We start from the raw sequence: 10,000 nt of genomic DNA on the forward strand, positions 1-10,000 counted from the left end.
ACACACACACACACACACACACACATTTTTTAACGCTTTCCTGTATCATCATTATTTTGTGTCTGCTTTCCATGTTGGTACATGTTGGATGAGTGTAGAACATCAGAAAAGACCTCTCCAACACATGCCAACTTGGAAAGTGGACATAAAATGATGATGATGAGGAGGAGGATTGTGGTGGTGGTGGTGGTGACAATGATCATGATGCTATAAAAGCATGTTGTAGTCTGCTTGATGCTTTATAAAATACAAAAAAAAAAAAAAAAACTGCCAGAAATATTGCAGAAGACATAAATAAGACCAAGAACAAGAATGTTTTGAGTTATTGCCTGAAAAATACTTAATGATCTTGGTATTTCAGATAACATGCTCTTTTATGAAGGGTTGGGAAAGAAATAATATCCATGTAGGCTGACACATTATCACATGCTTAACATGACAACCAACAAGGATACTTATTTTATCTCTCTCCCATTATCCTAACAGTTGTAAAGGGGTATTTACCCAAAATATCAGGATCTTTATTTTTAAGGCAATGATTCAATTTGTTCCTGTTCTCAGAACTCATATGGCGCCAGACAAATCAAACATGACTTCATTATATAGGGACAGATGTGGCAAGAAGCTTGCTTAGCAATCACATAGTTCTGGGTTCAGTCCTACTGCATGGCCTTGTGAGTAGATTTGGTAGATGGAAACTGAAAGAAGCCCACCATATGTATGTGTATGTGTGTGTGTGTGAATAAATATAAAATCCAAGATAAATATAAGAATTGTAGGAAGAAGGTTAGCTTCAAGCAATCCATAGTAAATATAAAAAAAACAACTTTCAGGGGACAATAGTGGTTTATTGAGACAGAAGGTTGTAGATTTTCTTTCGAAGTATGATAAATTGAAAAGAGTTCTTTATATTTCTCAGTTGCGAACCGTTGGAAAACGAACCTCCACCAACTATTCTGCCTATATGTCTGTGCATACCTTTCAATGCAATGTATACCAGCACCACCACTACTATTACTATTACCACTACCACCACCATCGTTACTACTACTACTACCTCAACAACAACTACTACTACTACTACTACTACTACTACTACTCGTATTTCAGACCAATGGTGCCTGCACATGGTCACATGGAATAATTTAATCCCCTTCCTCAAATTACGTGCAAACAACTTTTGTAAAGAAGACACATTAAATAATGTACTCCTACATATACTATACCCCCAAAATAAACAAAGGAAAAAAGATACTGAATTCCTGTCTTTCATTTAAGTCTCGATCCATTCCTTTTATCACAGACCCTTCTTCCACCATTTCTTCATTTATAGCAACCTTCCTGCTTGTTTAAAACCCTGTCTCTATAATTCTCTGCCTATGTCTTCATAGGAGTATGCACATATTTATGTTAACAAATCGACAATCATGACCTTTCCTTTACATTGTTTTATCTTTTTTCATGCCACATTTTGTATCTTCTCCCTCACCCCTCACCCCTACTTCCTGCACCCAACCCTCCACCATCACTTCCCAACATGCTTCCTGTAATTGCATGAGCATGTTCTAGTCTGTACTGCATGTATGTATAAGCATATATCTCTGTATATACACACACACACACACACACACACACACACATATATGTACATGCATACAGATAGATAGACAGAAAGACAGATAGATAGACAGACAGATAGATAGATAGATACATAGATAGATAGATAGATAGATAGATAGATAGATAGATAGATAGATAGATAGATAGATAGATAGACAGACAGATTGATAGATAAATAGATAGACAAACAGACAGGCAGATAGACAGACAGACAGACAGACAGACAGACAGACAGAGCTTCATCATTCGTTATGTCTCATACTTGACAATGCTTTTACATATACAGGGTGTGTAAGGTATTGGAGGAGATACCTTTTTTGGGTCATTGCTGCATTTTTTGCTAACTCTGTATAATCTTTGTTTCAGAAAAAAATAATGGCAGACCCTCAGCTTACTCAAGAAATGAAGGGTCATGCTGTTATTGTGGTTATAAAGTCTGAGCATAGCAATTTAGAAATATCTCGATTTTTAAAATTTGCCAGATCTTTTGTCTACAAAGTTTGTAAGGAGTTAGAGACCAAAGATGGAAACATATTGTAAGTATTGGAGCATAAAAAGCATTCTAAACACTCTGAAATCATCAGAACATCTGAATTTATCCAGTAAGTTCAACAGACCATTGATTACAATCCCAGAAAGTCCATGAGGTCCATTGCAAAAGATCTCCATGTGTCAGAAGGAACAGTCAGAAATGTTGTCCATGAACACATCAGATATAAGTCTTGTATAATGAGGAAAGGTCAATTTATGTTAGAAAAAGCAAAAGAAAATCACTACATGAGATCTAAAAGGCTCTTAAACAAACTGATAAGTCCAGCAGATTTGATTTGTTTTCTCTCTCTCTCTCTCTCTCTCTCTCTCACACACACACAAATACATGCACACACATAACATTACAGCATCATTCAGACCATCAAATGTTATTATACACTGCTGATCACAGTACGCTTCCAATTCAGTCTTGATTGTGCCATTCTTTTCCATCTTGTCCCACATTGCTTAACTAAATCATCTTCCCATCATCGTGGTGGCCTTCTGTTGTGTGGAAGTAGAACACCCCTATTAGTTGGCTCCTAATGGACTATGCCACAATATAAATGGACACACGCAGAGTCAAGCCAAGACTTGTGCATTGTCAAGGGTTATTACTAATATCTTGAGATGAACGATTTGCGAGGAGATTATTATTATTATCCCATTATATCATACATAGAAAGTGCGATATAACACCTTCCACGTGGATTTTTCTGATCTCTTGGATATCATGAAGCCACTACACAGGTCCTCCCGCTGTCAAAGAACCTTGCAACATATCTGGCTGAGTGGAACTTGAGCTTTTGGTACTCTGTGATCACATCTTGGCAGCTGAAACAATATGACACAGACACACACACACACACACACACACACACACACATGCACACATATACATACAGGTTTGCCCAAATGTCACCGGACAGTAAATCAAAACCATTTAATTCCAAGATTAAAACAAATCATTTTATACGAGACTTCCCTAATAAATAGACAAATGTTGAAAAAGACAAACAAACAAAAAATGGTGATTTTAACTCACAGCATTCAATTATGAAACATTCTTAATTGGAATGAATAAACAAAATTGAATATTAAGCGTTTATGGAATTTTGATTTACTGTCGGGTGACTTTTGGCCAAACCTGTAGATACATGTTGCACCTTGGGTAGGTGCCTTCTTCTATAGCTCCTGACTAACCAAAGCCATGTAGGTGTATCTGCTTGAATGAAACTGAAACTGAAAGAAGCCTGTCATATACGTGTGTGTGTGTGTGTGTGTGTGTGTGTGTGTGTGTGTGTTTGTGCCTCTATGCCTTGACATTACATTATAGCTGCAAGCTACGGTCACCATCATACAGGTGATGTCCTTCATTGCCAATCTTCCTTGAAAACCTGCCTGGTCATGGGGAAATGTTACCTTAATTGGATACAGGTGAGGGTTGGTGACAGGAAGGGCATCCAGCCATAAAAATTCTGCTTCAGCAACTTCCATCTGAAAATTCTATTGAAAAGTGAACTCTAAAACGATGATGAAGATGGTGATGATGAGATGGAAGAGGAGGAAGTGGACGACGACAATGATGACGACAATGATGACGACAACAGTGACGATAATAGTGATGATGATGATGATGATGAGATGGAAGAGGAGGAAGTGGACAACGATGATGATGATGATGATAATGATGACGAGAATGATGACAATAACAATGATGATGACAACAGTGATGATAATAGTGATGATGATGATGATGATGATGATGATGATACATATGTATATAGATATATTACATATACTTTAGCCTGTGAGGGAATTTGCTAAATGAAAACCTGCAGGAAGCTTGTCGTACATCTAAGTGCATGTATGTGTGTATACTGAGAAGGAGATTGAGAGAGTGAAAGAGAGAGAGAGAAAGAGAGAGAGCGAAAGCATCCCTTTGACAATCTGTATTTGAGTACTGTACTCATTGTACTTTGCTGCACAATTGAAAGCATACATACGACTTCCAACAGTTTAAGAGAAGGCCCTTCGTAATGACAAAGTAACAGATAATGAATATTTGCTTAGCTTAAACAAACAATCAGTTCACAGTGGCCTCTTTGAGAAAACAAGGAATAATACGCTGTTAAGTACAAGTGCTGCTGACACTGATAAGACCAATTACCAAACTAAATGAATTTTCAAATGATAAAATGAGGAAGAGACATATGAAGTGAGAGGCTGGAATGTTAGAATAAAAGAGAGAAAAGACAAAAAGAAGAAGTTTTTTTTTATCAATAATGGTTTTTTAATTCATAAGAATTTGTGATTCTTTGAGATTATCTCCAGTTCTAATTCAAGAGTTAATAGCAATTACTGTTAGGTGTTTATTTGTTTATCTTCCCCTTGAAGCGAAGATTATTTCGTTAAACCAAAGAATCTATCATGTACAGTATTCAGTATGCAGCTCTTTAGCATCCAAATTCATGTTATGTACCACTCTTCGTTAATTTTATCTGTTTGTTTTTTGCTCACACACTCACACACATGATGGACTCTTCCATTGAAGACAACATATGAGCATTCAGCTTTTGCCAAGCGACCTGCACAAATGATTTGTTTAAGGTGATCAAATGCTTGTGCCACACATTAGTTCCTTCTCTCCATCAAGTCGACATTGTCTGAATGGGTGCACGGTGTGCCATGCGTCAGGTGTCAAAGTGATCACAGAGCAACATCAGATGAAGTGTTTTGCTCAGGAACACAACATACCACCCAGTCTAGGAATTGAACTCACTATTGCTAGATCATGAGTGCAACACCTTAACCACCCTAAACCTATATATATATATATAAATTTATATAAATAAAGATAAGATCATTATTTAAAATACCGATCATATCAAGATGGCTAGCATGGGAATAAAAACCTCATAGGTAATAATTATTATTAAAATTATAATTAGGGTATCTAAAAGATACCTTCATGCTAGATATAGCAGTCAAAACTTGACTCTAAAACCACATCAAATATTCAAACAGCACTAGGAGAGAAGTTTATTTTGTCTCTTTGTCACAAATAGAATCTCAATCAAATCGAAATTAAAAATGGAAATTGTAGTTGTGGCCGATGGCAGTGCCGCCTCACTGGCTCCTGTGCTGGTGGTATGCAATGAGCACAATTCATGCATGGGTCATTGCCAGTGCTGCCTGACTGGCTCCTGTGCTAGTGGCATGTAAAAAGCACCATTTGAATGTGGCTGATGCTAGTGCCACCTGATTGGCTCCCATGCTGGTGACATGTAAAACGCACCCACTACACTCTTGGAGTGGTTGGTGTTAGGAAGGACATCCAGCTGTAGAAACATTACCAGATCAGATTGGAATCTGGTGCAGCAGTCCTGGCTTGCCAGTCCCCAGTCAAATCGTCCAACCCATGCCAGCATGGAAAATGGACATTAAACGATGATGATGATGATGATGATTGATTTATATATATATATATATAGATGTACTTGCATAGCAAGTGACCTGATCTGAGATCGTGTGCTGGAACGAAAACAATTGCAGCGTGGAAGGTGTTTATAAGCCATTTAAAATAACACACAAAATCTGTTAGATTCACTTCAACATTTAAATTTAATTTGTCAAAATATTTTCGTCGCTTTGAGACCGCGACCTGTTCACTGTTCACTGTTCACTGTGATGCAGCACAGAATTTTCTCAGTGAACAGATCGCGGTCTCAAAGCAACGAAAATATTTTGACAAATTAAATTTAAATGTTGAAGTGAATCTAACGGATTTTGTATGTTATTTTAAATGGCTTATAAACACCTTCCACGCTGCAATTGTTTATATATATATATATATATATATATATATATACATCCACACACACACATATATATATGTATGTATGTTTCATACACAGAATTATTTGCAGTTGAGTGAGATCCTTAATAATAATAACAATAATGCAGCAGATATTGATTGGTCACTTGCTTAACAGAAGTATATCAATCTCTTTGATGTGGCTTCTTTGAGTAAATGGGAAATAATATGCCATTTACAGGAAACAATGTCACTGGCATCGCTGATTAATTGCTGAAATGAGTTTCCACTTGATGAAGCTGCAGAGGGATACACATATACAGAGCAATGAAAAGAGAGTGTATAATTTAAGGAAATGACTATGTGACAGTAATATATTTGTTTCAGAAGGCGGCGAGCTGGCAGAAACGTTAGCTTACTGGGCAAAATGCTTAGTGGTATTTCGTCTGCTGTTATGTTCTGAGTTCAAATTCCACCAAGGTCGACTTTGCCTTTCATCCTTTCGGGGTCGATTAAATAAGTAACAGTTACACACTGGGGTCAATATAATGAACTTAATCCCTTTGTCTGTCCTTGTTTGTCCACTCTGTGTGTAGTCCCTTGTGGGCAATAAAGAAATAAGAAACGTTAGCACACCGGGCAAATTGCTTTGCAGTATTTCATCTGTTTTTACTTTTTGAGTTCAAATTCTGCCGAGATTGACATTGTTTTTCATCCATTCGGGGTTGATAAATTAAGTACCAGTTGCATACTGGGGTTGATCTAATAAACAGGCCCCCTCTCTAAAGTAGAAAACAATATGTTCGTGGAGATAAGGCAATGAGCTGACAAAATCGTTGGCACACCGCGCAAAATGCTTAGAGGTACTTAGTCTGTCTTAATGCTCTGAGTTCAAATTCCGCCGAGGTAGACTTTGCCTTTCATCCTTTCGAGGTAGATAAATTAAGTACCAGTTGTGTACTGGGATTGATCTAATCAACTGGCCCCGCTTCCCAAAAATTTCGGACCTTGTGCCTAGAGAAGAAAAAAATATATTTGTTTCTGTGCTTGTATATTTTTCCCAAACATAAATCCATAAAAAAACTGAAGGACCACTGCAATAAGTGCGTGAATCTGAGGGTGGAATATGTTGAATAATTATCATAATTAACTGATCCTCCTGTATTTTCTTTTACCCAAGGCTAGGAACTCTTCGGCACCCCCCTCAAATATGTATGCCTGTGTGTGTTTGTCTGCATCACAGCTTGACAACAAGTGTTAGTTTGTTTAAGACTTTCTTCATAAATTAGAAGTCTGGCAAAAGAGACAAGCAAAATAAGCAGTAGAGCAGATATAAATAAATAAATAAATGAATAAATGTATAAATAAATGAAAATAAATGAATAAATATAATAAATAAATGAATGAATTGCTAAAATTGTTGATTTGTTTGACTAAATCTTTTGAGGAAGCACCCCAGCATATCGGCAATTCAGCGACTGAAACAAGTCTTAAGATAAAAAAAAAAGGATAAAGATAAGTGTGTAAGTAAGACATAGAGGCAGGGGGAGGGAGAGAGAAAGCGGGGAGGAAGTTTCCTTGAGGAATGCTTTGATTAGTGACATCACATTAAAAGCTAGTTGGATCCAGAGGCAGAAGACAATCTAGAGAACAATCTAGAGAAATATCAAAAGATTCCTATGCCAATTTTATGTTATAGACCTCGTACTTCTAACGTTTGCAGTACAAATATATTATGTTCTCTTCTTAAAACCATTGTTATTCTCCAATGTACCACAAAAGAACAACAATTGTTCATCATTATGGTGCTGAATAAACTTCCCTTTCATTTTATTCAACCAAAAATTGCATACAGTTACACACATATACGAGGGGGTGCTGAAAAGTTCCTGGCTTTAAAGGTATCACGAAAGGTATGGTCAGAGGCCCAACCTTTTGTGTTATTTCATAGGGCTTAGAAAAACTGAAGGACTACTGCAATAAGTGTGTGAATCTGAGAGGGGAATATGTTGGATAAAATCATAACTGATCCTGCTGGATTTTCTTTTACCCAAAGCCAAAAACTTTTCAGCACACCCTTGTACCCTCATGTATGTATGTATACACACACACACACACACACACAAACACACACACACACACACACACACATTTATATGAGTGAGTGTTGTAAAGTCCCTGGCTTTAAGGGTATCATGAAAGGCCTGGCTGGAGGCCCAACCTTCTGTGTTCTTTTACAGGGCTTAGAAAGATTGAAGGACCACTGAAATAAGTGTGTGAATTTGGGACCTCAAGGACCTGCAAGTCCTTTTTTAGATTTAAAGGATGATGAACAAAACAAGATGCTCTCCGTAACAACCTTGCTACTGAGCAAAGTTAACTGTAAATTAAAATGATAAAAAGAACACACACGCACACACACACGTGTGCGTGCATACATACATACATACATAGTCACACACACACACAAATACATGCACATATATATATAGACATATATGCATACACTCATGAATAAATATACACATGCATACATGAATACATACAAACATTCATACCCACATGGATACATACATGACACATACATGTCACATGCATACATGCACACCTCCCTCCCTCCCTCCCTACCTACTTGCCTACCTACCTACATACATACATACATACACTTTTGGCTCGGGAGGTTTGTTAACCAAGTTGTGTACACATATCTACACACTGACATATGTAAGCGCACACATACACACACACAAGCAAATATGAACACAGACACACAGAAACTAACACACGCATACTTACAGAGACACAGACACACACCCATACATACTCACATACTACCCCCTCCCCTCTCACTAATATCATTTTCCTTCTTGTGAAATTCAAAACATGCCCTCTAGAAACATTCATATCATCATATAAGACTTCCATATTTTATCCTTTTCAATTTTTTATCTGTGATATAACTTTATATGTTTTGAATTAATAATTACTGAAATACCTTTTAAACATAAAACTAGCTGCAGTGCAGGTTTTTACAATTTATCCTCAATATTTTTTGAGATATATCTTCATTTTTTCCAAGGAGAATGCAATCTAGTTTTATCAACTTTTTACTTTCATTTCTGGGGAAAGAAGATGGAATCTGAAAGAAAATTTGTGGTACAATTGAATCAGGTGATGCTGATCTTCTACAGATGAAGTAGTTCAAGATTGAGACAAATGGAGATTTGTGGATTGCAGATCTGTCTGTATAATACCAATGGAAGAGAAATATATTAACATATAGGTGCAGGTTTTGGCTGTGTGGTAAGAAGTCTGCTTCCCAACCAGATGGTTCAGGTTCGATCCCACTGCATGTCAGCATGGTCAACTTGGGCAAGTGTTTTTTACTACAGCCTCAAGTTGACCAAAGCTTTGTGAGTGGATTTGGCAGATGGAAACTGAAAGAAGCCTGTCGTGTATATCATCATCATCATCATCGTTTAACGTCCGCTTTCCATGCTAGCATGGGTTGGACGATTTGACTGAGGACTGGTGCAACCGGATGGCTACACCAGGCTCCAATCTAATTTATATATATATATATATATGCATATGTATATGTATGTGTATATATATATATATATATATATATATATATATATATATATATATATATATATATATATATATATATATATATATATGAATAGATGTATGTATATATTATCATCATCATCATCAAAATTGAGACAAATGGAGATTCGTGGATTGCAAATACTTGGAAAGCCTGATGCCAGCCTCCACATGCCGAAACTTGGGATTGAACCATGACATTTGGATCTTCAGTCAAATGCTCTCCCAACTGAGCTATTTCAACTGGCTTATATGTATATATAATGGGCTTCTTTTAATTTACCCTTCCCAAATTGACCTACAGCGTTCAGGGTGGGAAATCCAGATGTAAACTATGTGCTTGTGTTTATGTAATATTATAGGGTGGCAACATTAATGTAGAATGTGACATCTGAGAGCTGTTGATGTTGCATGAAATGT

This window comes from Octopus bimaculoides, chromosome 7 (assembly GCF_001194135.2).
Source record: "Octopus bimaculoides isolate UCB-OBI-ISO-001 chromosome 7, ASM119413v2, whole genome shotgun sequence".
NCBI classification, from domain to species: domain Eukaryota; kingdom Metazoa; phylum Mollusca; class Cephalopoda; order Octopoda; family Octopodidae; genus Octopus; species Octopus bimaculoides.